Here is a 17,487-nt window from a genome sequence, read left to right as displayed (position 1 = left end):
CGAGCTCATCTCTTTCTATTGCTTTCTAGACTCTAGGCCCCATGAGATCAAAGACTTTATGCCTTTTCTTCATTTGTGTGTCTCCAAAATCCTAGAACAGTGTCTGGCAAATATTAGGTGCCCAATGAATGTTTCATTATTTAATTATAAAAGTATGTGATGAAAACATGAATAAATGGAATTCCCAGTCTAGCTTTTCCCCCTTGATCTTCAAATATATTGGGTATAGAAAACAGGCCATTTTTAGGTGCATGAAAGGCACTATCAAGTGAAAAATCCCTGCCCTAGCTGTTTCTCTGATGTGGACCCAGACAATGGACATATACAATAGAAATGCCCTCCTCAACTCACCCTCATGGACATTTTTTTCTGTTTTATATATAACCCTGACTAGCCTCTAATGTGTAATTTCCTGACATCATTTTTTTCTAGCATTTAACTAAATTGAATTTTAGGGCAATGAAAAGATAATAATTTTGCCTCTTCACATTTATCCATTGTCTCTCAGTGCGAGGTCCATGGAAATTCTGCTTCAGAACCAACTGAGGTGCCTGCTGGAGATGGTATTTCAGGATCCTATTTCAGACCTTCTGCATCAGAATCTCAGAGCTTGGGGCCCAGGAATATGAATGTTTAACCAGCTTTCTTTTTTTTTTCCTTTTTTCAGACAAAGTCTCACAAAGTCACCCAAGCTGGAGTGCAGTGGCGTGATCACAGCTCACGGCAGCCTCAATCTCCCAAGTTCAAGCAATCCTCCCACTGCAGCCTCCCAAGTAGCTGGGACTAAAGGCATGCAGGCACCACCATTCTCAGTGAAGTTTTTTAATTTTTTTGGCAGAGATGAGGTGTCATTATGTTGCCCAGGCTGATCTCGAACTCCTGAGCTCAAGCAATCCTCTTACTTCAGCCTCCCAAAGCATTAAGATTACAGGCATGAGCCAATGCACCCAGCCTTAACCAGCTTTCTATGTGATTATTATACAGACTTGGTTTTGGCAAACACAAGAAGAGATTATCAAATCTCTTCCTCCACAGAAGAGGTTATAAACTCCTTTTTTAAAGAGCCCCTAACACTGGGCACCAGTATTTCAGAGATTAGCCTGTTTCCCCTGATGCTGAACCTGTTTACTCTCTCCCAACGTCTGATGTCTCCAGTTTCTACCCTGCTGCCCCCCACTTGTTTTCAAATTCTGCCCAACTCCCTTAGGGTAATTCTTTGGTTGAACTGTGTGTCTGACTTGACTTCAGCTTCTCTCCTAGATGCTTGCTGTGTGGCCTTCACTGGTGGTCCTTGAGCAGTACTGTCCCATACCGTACCTGGCTTTGGCTCATGGAACCACAGGCCTATCCAACTCCTGGCCCCCACTTCTAGGGTAAGAATTTGAACATCAGTGAACTAATCCATATCACTTGGGAAGCATCCCTTCTCCTAAATATTGTTATTCAAAAGAAAGATATCACAGGGCTTAAGAATACAGATTCTAAAGTCAGAATCTACATCTCAGCTTGACTGCTTAGTAGCTGTGACATTGAGCAAGTTATTTTTCTTCTCTGCTCCCAGTTTCTCCATTCACAATAGTATCTCCTTCATTGGGTGGTTGTAAGGATCAAATACACACTTGTAGAGCACTGCAACAGTGTCTGGCCCACAGTAAATGCTCAATAGGGGTTAGTTGCTGCTGCTTCTGTTGCTGTTATTTATGTGAAATATGATTCCAGGAGCATCCAAGGACAGACTTAGAGTTGGGAAACATATACCATGAATATGAACTCTAAGGGGAAATCAATGAAAAAAGAGTTCTATCTCCCTGCCTTGCTGCATGTGCTATGTGAATAAGGGCAGATTTATACATATAAAAATGATCTTCTTTTCTCCCAAAGATGTTAGCAGCAGAATTTTCTTCCTCTTTAACTCCTTATATACAAAAGCTACATCCTAAAGACTTTATATCCCCCTTTAAGACGTGAAGGGGTCCAGAATAAGTTTCTATGGCATCAAAATTACTTTGAACTGAAGGCATTTGAGTTCCTGAAATCCTTTATCTGCCTAAAAGCGGATCTTCTCAAAAGAACTACAAAGAACTTTATTGTCGTAAGTCCCCTCCCTGGAACCCTAATCTCCTCTTCTTGGAGAGATATGTCAGCACCACACCCAGACATTGTCAGAAGTTATTACATCTTCCTTTCTCTCTCTCTCTCTATTGCTTATACACACACACACACACACACACACACACGCATACACACACACACACGCACGCATACACACACACACACACATATATTTTTAAATGCATGCAATATTCATAAACAAATGCAGCCGGGCGCAGTGGCTCGTGCCTGTAATCCTAGCACTTTGTGAGGCCGAGGTGGGCGGATCACTTGAGGTCAGTAGTTCTAAACCAGCCTGCCCAACATGGTGAAACCCCATCTCTACTAAATATACAAAAAAAAAAAAAAAAAATGCATAAGAACACAGCAAGAGTGCTGTCTCCTAGGAAGGAAAGGAAGATGGGGTGGGGAGAGAAAGACTTACCTTTTATGGATATCCTTCTGAATCTTTTTAATTTTGAAGCAGGTACCCATTCAAAAGGTATATAAATATTAAAGCAAAATGTTTAATTCATAGTAATTCCCATAATAGAAACAATAAATATAACATTATAATATGTAAGAACACAATGAATATGTTTTGTACATTTAACATACATAAAGCAAGCAACTGCAATTCTGATGAGATTAAAGCAAAAAAGCTTCATTACTATGATAACTGAGAATTTCTTCAAAATCATACAGGAAGAGGAGAAATGGTAACTAAAAAAGCCATTGGTAATTGTTGAAGCTGGTGATGGGAACATAGCGTTCCTTATACTTCATAAGGTACATAAGGGTTCTGTCTACTTTTGAAAATAACTAAAATTTTCCATAAGAAAAAGGTTTTTTTTTAAGTTTCATTAAGAGTCTATAATTAAGTAGTCAGGTTATTTATAGGGCTCTAAAGTAGATCAAATTGATCCCAGGATATGAAGCTTGTGAGGGCAGAGTAAAGGGGAAAAAAGCACTTCATTAGTATTTGGTACAAGAAGCAATGGCTTACAGGCAGCCACAGGATTTAGACTAGGCTGGAGGTGGAGGCCTCACCGAGACAGAAGGCAGGTAGCACTGTCAGAAGTAACCGTCTCACATCTTTCTAAACAAAGACCACCATTCCAGTAAGGTTATCAAGCTTCAGCAACAGTAAATAAGCCTCTTATTTTTAATTGGATCTTTCTCAGAACTTCTACGTTGATGTTCGCCTCCTGCATATTTTCAAAGACTAAGAAAAAGCTGTAGAATGATTTTCAATTGATCTCAACATTTTCATATCTTGAACTAATCTAGATATTCTAATATTGTAACTGCCCAACAGATTCTTCCTGCCTGTCACACAAAGACCATGACATTGCAGTAAAGAAAGAGTTTAATTGATGTGAGGTTGGCCACACCATGCAGGGGAAAGAGTTATTACTCAAATTAGTCTCATGAAAGGCCCAGAGGCTAGGGGATTTTCAAAGATAGTCTCAGGGAATGGGTGGGGTGGCTAGGCAATGGGCGCTTGCTACTGATTGGTTGGCAGTACAATCATCGGGGTGTGTGAAATGATTCTCCTGCACTGAGTGGCTTCTGGGTGGGGCCACAGGAGAAGTTGGTAGGTCCAGATAGAGTCATCACTGGTGTCAGACATACAAAAAAATCTAAAAAGATATCACAAAAGCTCACTCCTGTAATCCCAGCACTGTGGGAGAATGAGGTGGGTGGATCACCTGAGGTCAGGGGTTCGAGACCAGTCTGGCCAACATGGTAAAACCCCATCTCTACTACAAATACAAAAAATGTTCCAGGCATGGTCATGGGCACCTGTAATCTCAGCTACTTGGGAGGCTGAGGCAAGAGAATCGCTTGAACCCAGGAGGCAGAGGTCGCAGTGAGCCAAGATTGCACCATTGCACTCCAGCCTGGGCAACAAGAGTGAAACTCTGTCTCAAAAAAAAAGGTATCTCACAAGGTCAATCTTAGGTTCCGCAATAGTGATGTTATCTGCAGGAGTAACTGAAGAAGTTGCATATCCTGTGACCTCTGGAATAATGGCTGGCAGAATTCAGGCTCCTCCATCCTCCTAGGCTCCTGGCCTCTCATTAGCTTTTCAAAGGCAGTTGAGTTTGGGGGAAGGGCTATTATCATTTAAACTATAAACTAAATGTCTTCCAAAGTCAGCTTGGCTTCAGCCCAGTAATAATTAAGGCAGCTTGAAGGATAAGGACAAGAGGGAGGGTTAGTCAGATCAGATCTCTCCCACTGCCATAATTCTCTCACTGACATAATTTTTGCACAGGTGGTGTTAGGAATAACGCTCAAAATCCTAAGGAAATTGAACACTCGAACAAAGGATTCTTAGCAAAGCAATTTTACTTCTGCGCAGAGGCGTGCCTCCCTGGCCAGTTGCCATGAGAACACACCTGAACAAAGGGGCACGAGAGCCTTTATTCCTGATGCAAGTCCTGCCCCTGTACCCTTTCCCCATTGGGCGGGGGCAGGTCGTACAATCTAAACTAATCCCAGTTGGCTAAATATTTGATGTTTTTAGATAGGGTGGGCACATAAAAGAAAGTGGAAGGAAAGGGGAAGGGGTGTCTCTAATGAGCCAGAAAGTTAGTCCTCTTTCCAAATAAGGAAAGGAATGTGAGCTGGTACTGATAACGATTGGTACTGTCATGTGTCTGGGCATTTAACAAAGGCAAGAAGGAAAGAAGGAGAAAAATGGGGGATACTATGAATTAAAGAATAAAAGATTGATCAGATTATTTGAAGAGAAATCTCATCATATCCCACAGTGGTTTCAAAAATTTTAAAGAATATAACATAAAAATACTATTTCTATTTTAAATTCAAGGTGCTCAAGAGTTCAACACATCCATTTCCTATAACCAACTCACTCAGTTTCTCATTATGTTGCAGTTGGATTTCTGAGATACCAGGATGAACCAGGTAAGCCTATACAAAGCTTATTTGACACTGATACTTCCAGGACCTAGAACCTCTTATTAGCATAGTTGAAGCAACAGAGAGGACTTCAGATGTTGCCGCTAAGTTTTTAAAATTATCCTTCATTGCTTATTGCTCTCTAAATTGTGGTTCCTTTAAAAACATAGCATTTTCAGATATAGCATTTCCTCTGGAAAGAATTAGGCATACTCCACCATTTCATTTACATGCAAAAAGTTAAAACCAAGTATAGGCCCAGTTAGAGAGAGGAGGTTAGATAAATGTGTATTGGATGTTTTGTTCTTCTGTTACTTCTTCCTCCCCCTTTTATGTGTTTCAGATGAAAGAGCACTGGCTTGGGTTCTGCAGACCTCATTTCAAGCCCTGGCTTCTGTGACTCCATATTTCTGTGCCTTGAAATGTTGAGTAATGAACTGACTTTCTATTTCCTTATCAATAAAATGGGGATAAAAGATCTATCCCACTAACTTTATACAGGTCTTGGAAATAAAAATAAAAACTCTTGCAAAATGATCGTGTGTTACATGCTGCCACATGCTGGTTCCATGCTGCTTAGGAGATACTTGGTGCCTCCTTCACCTTCTATACCTACTCCTTCTACACCTACTTCCTTCATACCTTTCTCCCCATTAAGATTTTCCTCACTTTTCTCACCTCTCAAACCACTGAGCACAGACCAGCCTCCATCTTCAGGCTATGCTAAAACTGTCCAGGCCAAGGTCACCAGTGACCTCCATGCTGTAACAATCTATTGGACATTTTCAGTCATTATCTTTTTAGACATCTCAACATAACTGACCTCTTTCATTAAAGTCTCTTCATTACAGTCTGCTCTTCATGCTCCCCGTTTTTTTTACCAGCCTTTCTGGCAGCTTCTTCTCAACCCTCTTTGCTGGCTTCTCTGTCTGTTAATTTATATGTTTTTAAGTGTCTCAAATGTTCTGTTTAAAAAAGAAATTAGTAAAGATATAAAGTTTTTTTAATGTAACCTTCCTTCATGCAGAAGAAGGTTCCTTTTTTTGTTTACCAGAGAAAATTCACAAGTATTTATACTTTTTAAAAAAGCAAAAATGTACATTTAAATATTATTTCCAAGACAACACATTATTATGCAAAACTAATGAGATTTGCAGAGATTCTAGAGGTTAAAGGTTATTTTCATAGGACTTAACAATATGTGAAGTCCTAGTGTGTCTTATAAGAAGTTCTGATGTAAAATAGAATCTGCTTTTCTGTAGCTACAAGAAAAGGTGGGAAATTTTCTACTTGTGTCACTAAGATTTCTTGCACCAGCAATTACAGGCACCTATGGGTTGAAGACTGATGCTGGAATTCTGTCAGTTAGCTCAATAAACAAAAGAAGCATGACTAAAAATGTGGAACTTAAAATGTGAGGGATAGGGGAGAAGAGAACGGAATAAAATTTTTAACAAATGAAATTTTTTTTGTTGTTTTTTTTTTTGAGACGGAGTCTCGCTTTGTCGCCCAGGCTGGAGTGCAGTGGCGCGATCTCGGCTCACTGCAAGCTCTGCCTCCCAGGTTCATGCCATTCTCCTGCCTCAGCCTCCCGAGTAGCTGGGACTACAGGCGCCTGCCACCACGCCCGGCTAATTTTTTTGTATTTTTAGTAGAGACGGGGTTTCACTGTGTTAGCCAGGATGTTCTCGATCTCCTGACCTCGTGATCCACCTGCCTTGGCCTCCCAAAGTGCTGGGATTACAGGCGTGAGCCACCGCACCTGGCCAACAAATGAAATGTTATCATTCAATGCACTGTATTTCTTTGGGCCAGATCTCTAAATATTTCAGTCACTCTGTGCTCAGTACCAGACCCCCTATAGACTGTTCTTTCTCTGTACCCCTTCTCAGATGATTCCATCAATTCCCATGACCTTAATTAACTTTTCTTTGCAAGTTACTTCCAGATTACACCTGTAACCTGACTTTTCTGGACTTCTGACAGGTATTCTACAACTGATTGCTTGGAATCTCCTATTAGAAGACTCACAAGCACCTCAAAATTACTATATCTGAAACAGAACTCTTTCATTTTTGTGCCCTGTCTCCTTTCTCTTTCCTTGTCATTGACATCTAACTATGGCACCCTCATTCATCTACCAAGTCTTTCAAAGCAGAAATCTAAGAGTCACCTTTGATATTTCTCTTTCCTTCATGTTCCTCCAAATTTACCCACTTCACGTTTTATCGATTATCCATCTAACTTATGTCTCCCCTAGATCATCTTTTCTTCAGCTCTGCAGCCATTACCCAAGTCCAGGCCATAATCATCTCTTGCATGGGCTATTGCAATAACCTTCAAACTGGCCTCTTGCTTTTGCTCTTGCCCTCATTCAATTCCTTTTTCCTATATCAGTCAACATGATCTCTTTTAAAAGCATAAATAAGAACGTGTCCCCTACTGAAATCCTTTCAATGATATTGCCTTACATTTACAAAACCATCCAGGTTTGTTCCCACACTTCCAAGAACTCACATGCTCTGGTGGCTGCCTATCTCTTTTATCTCTTTAACTTCATTCCACCTTTCTCTCCCTTTCACTGACAACACTCCAGTCACAATAGATTTTTTTAAGTTCCTCTGACACAGCAAGTTCTTTCGCATCTTGGAGCTTGTAAACACATTAGAACATCTTGCTACTCATGTTTTAAAACGCTAGCACCAACTCACCCCTTAAAGTCTCAACAACCCCTTAAAGTCTCAACACAACAGTCACCTCTTCAGAGAGGCTTCCTTGAGCATTGTCTCCAAGGAGAATCTCCCTGTTAACCTCCCTTTGTGGCTCCCTGTTGTTTTACCTCATGACATTTAAGTTGTAATGTATATTTCCTCTTGTATTTTTATGTCACTGTTTGACTCATCCACAAGACTGAACGGTGTGAAGAAAAAGACTATACCTAATTGGTTCTTCAACACATACCAGCACTGAGCACTGAGCCTGGAATGGAAAAGGACATCCATAATTCACTCATAAAAATCCTGTTTCCAAACAAGTTTACAAATCTTAGGAGTATGTAAAGCAGAGAACACAGGTAGATATTTTCTCTAATTTTTTAATGGTAAAAGGAGGAAAATCTTCAATTAATTTTATGGTCATAATAATTCTTTGACATAGAAGAAGGGCTGGGTCAGGTTGGGGACCATCTTGTGCATTGTAAGATGTTTAGCTTCCTTTTTGGCCTTTATCCACCAGATGCCAGTTACATCACCTCCCTTTGTTTGTGACAACCCAAAATGTCTCCAGACATTGCCAAATGTCTGCGGGAAGGGGGTGGGGGCGGGGGGAGAACCAGTTGAAAACCATTTATCTACAGAGTAAACATCTTTTTTTTTTTGAGACAGAGTCTCGCTGTGTCACCCAGGTTGGAGTGCAGTGGCACAATCTCAGCTCACTGCAACCCCTGCCTCCAGGGTTCAAGCAATTCTCCTGTCTTAGCCTCCCGAGTAGCTGCGACTACCCACGCACGCTACCACGCTATCAGGCCTCTGAGCCCAAGCCTGCACGTATACATCCAGATGGTCTGAGGCAACTGAAGAATCACAAAAGAAGTGACAATGGCTGGTTTCTGCCTTAACTGATGACATTATCTCATGAAATTCCTTCTCCTGGAAAATGAGTATTAGAAGCTTCCTGCCGAGCACCTTGTGACCCCTGCCCCTGCCCGCCACAGAACAACCCCTTTGACTGTAATTTTCCACTACCTACACAAATCCTATAAAATTGCCCCACCCCTATCTCCCTTCACTGACTTTCTTTTCAGACTAAGCCCGCCTGCGCCCAGGTGATTAAAAAGCTTTACTGCTCACACAAAGCCTGTTTGGTGGTCTCTTCACATGGATGCATGTGACATTTGGTGCCATGACTCGGATCGGGGGACCTCCCTTGGGAGATCAATCCCCTGTCCTCCTGCTCTTTGTTCCATGAGAAAGATCCACCTACGACCTCAGATCCTCAGACCAACCAGCCCAAGGAACATCTCACCATTTTTAAACTGGGTAAGCAGCCTCTTTTTACTCTCTTCTCCAACCTCTCTCACTGTCCCTCAACCTGATTCTCCTGAATTTCGGCACCACCCTTCAATATCTCCCGTCCCTTAATTTCAGTTCCTTTCCTTTTCTGGTAGAGACGGAGGACACACATTTGATCCATGAACCCAAAAGTCCGGCACCAGTCATGGACTCGGGAAGACAGTCTTCCCTTGGTGTTTAATCACTGCAGGGATGCCCGCCTGATGATTCACCCACATTTCAGAGGTGTCTGATCACTGCAGGGATGCCTGCCTTGATTCTTCACCTTGGTGGCAAGCACTACCTCCCCTGGGGGCAAGTACCCACCCCCTCCCGTGTCTCCACCCTCTCTTTTCTCTGGGCTTGCCTCTTCACTATGGGCAATCTTCCACCCTCCATTCCTCCTTCTTCTCCCTTAGCCTGTGTTCTCAAGAACTTAAAACCTCTTCAACTCATACCTGCCCTAAAACCTAAATGCCTTATTTTCTTCTGTATTACCACTTGACCCCAATACAAACTTGACAATGGTTTCAAATAGCCAGAAAATGGCACTTTCAATTTCTCCATCCTACAAGATCTAGATCATTCTGGTCGTAAAATGGACAAATGGTCTGAGGTGCCTGACATCCAGGTATTCTTTTACACATTGGTCCCTCCCTAGTCTCTGCTCCCAATGCAACTCGTCCCAGATATTTCTTCTTTCTCTCCTGTCTGTTCCTTCAGTCTCCACCCCAAGCTGTGAGTCCTTTGAATCCTCCTTTTCTACAGACCCATCTGACCTCTCCCCTCCTCCCCAGGCTGCTTCTTGCCAGGCCGAGCCAGGTCCTAATTCTTCCTCAGCCTCCACTCCCCCACCCTATAATCCTTCTATCACTCCCTTCCTCACACCCAGTCCAGCTTACAGTTTCATTCCGCAACTAGTCCTCCCCCACCTGCCCAACAATTTCCTCTTAAAGAGGTGGCTGGAGCTGAAGGCATAGTCAAGGTTAATGCTCCTTTTTCTTTATCCTACCTCTCCCAAATCAGTTAGTGTTTAGGCTCTTTTTCACCAAATATAAAAGCCCAGTCCAGTTCATGGCCCATTTGGCAACAACCCTTAGACGCTTTACCGCCCTAGACCCAGAGAGGCCAGAAGGCCATCTTATTCTCAATATACATTTTATTGCCCAATCTGCTCCCGACATTACAAAAAGCTCCAAAAATCAGATTCCGGCCCTCAAACCCCACAACAGGACTTAATTAACCTCGCCTTCAAGGTGTACAATAATAGAGAAGAGTTGCAATTACTTGTCTCCGCTGTGAGACAAACCCCAGCCACATCTCCAGCATACAAGAACTTCAAAACGCCTAAACCACAGTGGTCAGGCATTCCTCCAGGACCTCCTCCCCCAGGATCTTGCTTCAAGTGTGGAAAATCTGGCCACTGGGCCAAGGAATCCCCACAGCCCAGGATTCCTCCTAAGCCATGTCCCATCTGTGTGGGACCCCAATGGAAATCAGACTGTCTAACTTGCCCAGCAGCCACTCCCAGAGCCCCTGGAACTCTGGCCCAAGGCTCTCTGACTGACTCCTTCCGAGATCTCCTCGGCTTAGCGGCTGAAAACGGACACTGACCAATCGCCTTGGAAGCCTCCTGGACCATCACAGATGCTTTGGGTAACTCTTACAGTGAAGGGTAAGTCCGTCCTCTTCTTAATCAATATGGAGGCCACCCACTCCACATTATCTTCTTTTCAAGGGCCTGTTTCCCTTGCCTCCATAACTGTTGTGGGTATTGATGGCCAGGCTTCTAAACCTCTTAAAACTCCCCCACTCTGGTGCCAACTTGGACAACATTCTTTTATGCACTCTGTTTTAGTTATCCCCACCTGCCCAGTTCCCTTATTAGGCCGATATATTTTAACCAAATTATCTGCTTCCCTGACTATTCCTGGACTACAGCCACATCTCATCGCCACCTTTCTTCCCAACCCAAAGCCTCCTTCACGTCTTCCTCTTGTACCTCCCACCTTAACCCACATGTATGGGACACCTCTACTCCCTCCCTGGCAACTGATCACATGCCCATTACTATCCCATTAAAACCTAATCACCCTTACCCAGCTCAATGCCAGTATCCCATCCCACAACAGGCTATAAGGGGATTGAAGGCCTGTTATCACTTGCCTGCTACAGCATGGCCTTTTAAAGCCTATAAACTCTCCTTACAATTCCCCCACTTTACCTGTCCAAAAGCCGGACAAGTCTTACAGGTTAGTTCAAGATCTGTGCCTTATCAACAAAATTGTCTTGCCTATCCACCCCACGGTGCCAAACCCATATACTCTCCTGTCCTCGATACCTCCCTCTACAACCCACTATTCTGTTCTGGATCTCAGAGACACTTTCTTTACTATTCCTTTACACCCTTCATCCCAGCCTCTCTTCACTTTCACTTGGACTGACCCTGACACCCATCAGTCTCAGCAGCTTACCTGGGCTTACTATCACAAGGCTTCATGGACATCCCCCATTACTTCAGTCAAACCCTTTTTCATGATTTACTTTCTTTCCATCCATCTACTTCTCATCTTAGTGAATATTTTGATGACCTTCTACTTTATAGCCCCTCCTACAAATCTTCCCAACAGGACACCCTCCTGCTCCTCCAACACCTATTCGCGCATCCCCCTCCAAAGCCCAAATTTCTTCCTCATCCGTTACCTATCTCGACATAATTCTTCATGAAAACACATGTGCTCTCCCTGCTGATCATGTATGGCTAATCTCACAAACCCCAACCCCTTCTACAAAGCAACAACTCCTTTCCTTCCTAGGCATGGTTAGATACTTTCGCCTTTGGATACCTGGTATTGCCATCCTAACTAAACCATTCATTCTCCCCATTTCCCCATATTTCCCTCTTTCCTGTTCCCCACCCAGACCACACTTAGTTTATTGATGATAGTTCTTCCAGGCCCAATCACCAATCACTGGCAAAGGCAGGCTATGCTATAGTATCTTCCACATCTATCATTGAGGCTACCACTCTGCCCCACTCCACTGCCTCTCAGAAAGCCAAACTCATTGCCTTAACTCGAGCCCTCACTGTTGCAAAAAGACTGCATGTCAATATTTATACTGATTCTAAATATGCCTTCCATATCCTGCACCACCATGCTGTTATATAGACTAAAAGAGGTTTCCTCACTACACAAGGGTCCTCCATCATTAATGCCTCCTTAATAAAAAACTCTTCTTAAAGCTGCGCTACTCCCAAAAAAGCTAAGGTCATTCACTGCAAAGGCCATCAAAAGGCATCAGACCCCACTGCTCAAGGCAACAATTATGCTGGTAAGACAGCTAAACAAGCAGCCAATATTCCTACTTCTGTCCCTCATGGCCAGTTTTTCTCCTACTCATCAGTCACTCCTATTTACTCTCCCACTGAAGTTTCCACCTATCAATCCCTCCCCACTCAAGGGACATGGTTATTAGACCAAAAAAAATCTCCTTCCAGCCTCATAGGTCCATTATATTCTGTTGTCATTTCATAACCTCTTCCATGTAAGTTACAAGCCGCTAGCCTGCCTCTTAAAACCTCTCATTTCCTTTCCATGGTAAAAATCTATCCTCAAAAAATCACTTCTCAGTGTTCCATCTGCTATTCTACTTCTCCTCAGGGATTTCTCAGGCCTCCTCCCTTCTCTACACATTAAGCTTGAGGATTTGCCCCTGCCCAGGACTGGCAAATTGATTTTACTCACATGCCCCGAGTCAGCAAACTAAAATACTTCTTGGTCTGGAAAGACACTTTCACTGGATAGGTAGAGGCCTTTCCCACAGGGTCTGAGAAGGCCACCATGGTCATTTCTTTCCTTCTGTCAGACATAATTCACTTTCTTGCCCCAACCTCGTCCCAGACACCAGCCCTCTAAGTGACTCTCTTCTAGTCCTCCAGCAGGCTAGACAGGAAATTTGCCAAGCTGCTAATCTTCTCTTGCCTACTCCAGATTCCCAGCCATATGAAGACATCCTAGCTGGACGATCAGTTCTTGTTAAGAATCTGACCCCTCAAACTCTACAGCCTCAATGGACCAGATGCTACTTAGTCATCTATAGTACCCCAACAGCCATCCACCTGCAGGACCCGCCCCATTAGGTTCACAATTCAAGAATAAAGCTGTATCCATCAGCCAGCCAGCCTGATCTCTCCTCTTCCTCCTGGAAGTCGCAGATACTCTCCCCTACTTTCCTTAAACTCACTGGCATTTCTGAAGAGCAGTAATAACCCTTATGAGCCTAATACATCCCTTCATTCTATTAGGTCTATTAGTCCTTACCCTACTTTTTGCAACAGGGCTTTACGCAGTCACCCCCACTACTTGGACTGCACACCAAATACTTGTCATCCCTACTATCTTCTGTCTAGTCATACTCCTATTCACCATTCTCAACTACCCTGCCCCTGTTTACATTGCTGGTTTACACGTTTCCTCCAAACCATCGTAGAGGATATCTCCTGATACTATCCCCAATCCACCACTCTTGACTCCCTCTTGGAGTGGATAGATGATCTTTGCTGACAGGGCATCCTCCAATACTTTGACCCTGATGAAGTTCTATTCTTTTCTTTTATACTCACTCTTATTCTCCACCCTTTACCTCTCCCCGGCTACCTCCACCACACTATCAATCTCACTCACTACCCTAGCCGTTTCTAATCCTTCTTTAACAAACAGTTGCTGGCTTTGCATTTCTCTTTCCTCCAAAACCGCTGAGGCCTCGACTTACTCAATGCTGAAAAAGAAAGACTCTGTATATTTTTAAATGAAGAGTGTTGTTTTTACCTAAATCAACCTGGCCTGGTATAAGTCAACATAAAAAAACAAAAACAAAACAAAACAAAAAACCCAAGGATAGAGCCCAAAAAGTCACCAACCAAGCAAGTAATTACGCTGAACCCCTTTGGGCACTCTCTAATTGAATGTCCTGGGTCCTCCCAATTCTTTGTCCTTTAATACCTGTTTTTCTCCTTCTCTTATTCGGACCTTGTGTCTTCCGTTTAGTTTCTCAATTGATACAAAACTGCATCCAGGCGATCACCAATCATTCTATGACAAATGCTGCTTCTAACAACCCCACAATATCACCCCTTACCCAAAAATATTTCTTCAGTTTAATCTCTCCCACTTTAGGTTCCCAGGCCACCCCTAATCCCGCTCGAAGCAGCCCTGAGAAACATCACCCATCATCTCTTCATACCACCCCCAGAAATTTTTGCCGCCCCAACACTTCACCACTATTTTGTTTTATTTTTCTTGTTAATATAAGAAGACAGGGATGTCAGGCCTCTGAGCCCAACCCTGCACGTACACATCCAGATGGCCTAAGGCAACTGAAGAATCACAAAAGAAGTGAAAATGGCCAATTCCTGCCTTAACTGATGACATTATCCTGTCAAATTCCTTCTCCTGGACATTGAGTATCAGAAGCTCCTCTCCAAGCACCTTGTGAACTCCGCCCCTGCCCGCCAGAGAACAACCCCTTTGACCGTAGTTTTCCACTACCACACAAATCCTATAAAAGTACCCCACCCCTATCTCCCTTCGCTGCCTCTCTTTTCAGACTCAGCCCACCAGCACCCAGGTGAATAAAAAGTTAAATCATGCTGCTATAAAGACACATGCACACGTATGTTTATTGCGGCACTATTCACAATAGCAAAGACTTGGAACCAACCCAAATGTCCAATAGTGATAGACTGGATTAAGAAAATGTGGCACATATACACCATGGAATACTATGCAGCCATAAAAAATGATGAGTTCATGTCCTTTGTAGGGACATGGATGAAACTGGAAACCATCATTCTCAGCAAACTATCACAAGGACAAAAAACCAAACACTGCATGTTCTCACTCATAGGTGGGAATTGAACAATGAGAACACATGGACGCAGGAAGGGGAACATCACACACCGGGGCCTGTTGTGGGGTGGGGAGAGTGGGGAGGGATAGCATTAGGAGATATACCTAATGCTAAATGATGAGTTAATGGATGCAGCACACCAACATGGCACATGTATACATATGTAACAAACCTGCACTTTGTGCACATGTACCCTAAAACTTAAAGTATAATAATAATAAAATTTTTAAAAAAGCTTTATTGCTCACGCAAAGCCTGTTTGGTGGTCTCTTCACCTGGACGCACATGACACATGCCCAGCTGATTTTTGTATTTTTAGTAGAGATGGGATTTCACCATATTGGTCAGGCTGGTCTTGAACTTCTGACCTCAGGTGATCCACCCAAGGTGATGGTATTGCAGGCATTAGCCACCATGTCCAGCCCAGAGTAAACATTTAATATGTCATTTTATCTTTCTGCCATCCCCCCAAAATAAAAGTAATAAATGAGAAAGTTATACATAAGAGCACAAGTGACCTGTTTAAGACTGCAGATAATTAGGAGCGGAAAGGAGAGCAAAACCCACTAGCAGACCTCCCATTTAATGCTGAAGCAAACTCATGGTTCATAAACACCTGGTTGATCTGCTTTTCTGGAAATGAATATATTCACTTAGGTAGATAACAGTAATCATATTCCCATCAAAGTTAACATTAATTATTGTCAATAAATTGGAAAGACAGTTACAATGAATTTATATAAATTCTTTGAGGCATGAAATTATTCTTCCTATCTTCAGGAAACCTTATGTAAATGATTTTTACATAAAGCAGAAAGACAGCTGGCATTAAGGGAAATTTGGTAGCTGGGAGAGATGTAACATATCAATAGACAAGTTTTATATAAGGTACATTTTTATATGAGGTACCATACTGGTACATCTTTTAGGAAAAAAAGATTTTAAATTATAAGTTTATATTTTATAGTTATCTTTTTTCAGTAAAAGTATACTAATCACAAACATTCCAGATTTGAGTTGCTTTTTAATAATTCATACAATGTACAACCCTATCAGACTTCAACGGGTGCATAAAACACTCTAAATTTGAGTCATTTTCTCATATTTTATGTACTAGCTTGTCTTAATCAAATTCATTTGTTTTCTGGACCATGTACACCTTTGGGTTGTCCTCAAATATAGAGTTGTGTTTAGAAAATATTAAGGTATTATCATTAAGCCCACATAAGCAGATGGGAAAGCTTTATCATAGGATAGTATCTATCTATCATTAATTGGTCTTCTGCTATGAAGCTGGTGCTGTACTGAGTGCTTTACACTTAGGTATTAAGAATATAAAGCACTTAGTACTTAGGCTTTATAATAGCCCTTTGATGTAGGGACTATTACGCCCATTTCACAGATGAAGTAACAGAGAAATAAGTAACTCACCTAATCTATTATGTGAACTCGGGTGCAAACCCAGGTCTCTTTGACCCCAAAGACCAAATTATTAACAACCAAATGATATGTTCTCTGTTGGGCCAAGAATCAATACATATTGCATGTCTCCCATGGCCATTTTGATCATGATACCTGGACACCGATTGGTTTTTCTGAAGCAACTTGAGGCTTAAGAGAAGCCTCACCTCTCATCCCAGAGAAGCCACAAAGTAGAGGCGATCTAAATCGGTTCCACACTTGTCCATATACCTTGAATTGAACCAGATATGGCATGTAGGAAGTTGAGAAGGGATGCTGTTTACTCTTACTGTCCTCTCTGAATTCATCCACATGGGCTAGGGTGACCAACTACGCTGTTACACCTAGGATCATCTCAGTTTTACCACTGAAAGTCCTGAATCCAAGGAAACCTGCCTATTGATGTGTTACCTCTCTCCCAGCTACCAAATTTCCTTCATGCCAGCTGCCCTTCTGCATCTCTAAATGTCACTTTTTTTTTTAAGGAAACATTAAGACTTTACTATATGATAAGCACTATACTAGGTACAAAGGATATCAAGGCAAAAAACAAAAAAAAAATCCAAATTTTCCCACAGGTACTATCTGCCTGCCTGCTATAACATTCTTTCAAACAAATACCCATCCTTTCAAAAACTAGCCAAGATTAAGACCTGCCCCCTGCCACTATACTCACTATATAAATACGAGGTCCCATCTGCCTGGTTCTTCCTCTGGTTGCTCCAGCGACTGCCTTAGGTCCAACTGCCATCCCCACATAGTCTAGTCTAGTCACCCACTGGTCAAACATCCTACACTGACCATGGTTTCAGTACCCCTTTTTGGGATATATTCATCATTTCTTATTTCAGCATGAAATGTTTTGGATGACTTTAGGTTATGTAATCATTTTCTTTATAATGCTGATGGGTCCTTGATCCTCATTATTCTGAGGTGAATTAAATTTTAAAATGGTTTCCCACAAATTGATATAGGCACTGCTTATGAAAGAGAGCAAGAATGTTTGAAAAGAAAAAAACAAAGGAAAATGGATTCAAAAAAAGAAGCC

Source organism: Symphalangus syndactylus, chromosome 7 (genome assembly GCF_028878055.3).
Source record: "Symphalangus syndactylus isolate Jambi chromosome 7, NHGRI_mSymSyn1-v2.1_pri, whole genome shotgun sequence".
NCBI lineage: Eukaryota > Metazoa > Chordata > Mammalia > Primates > Hylobatidae > Symphalangus > Symphalangus syndactylus.
Note: the sequence above shows the minus strand (reverse complement) of the source record.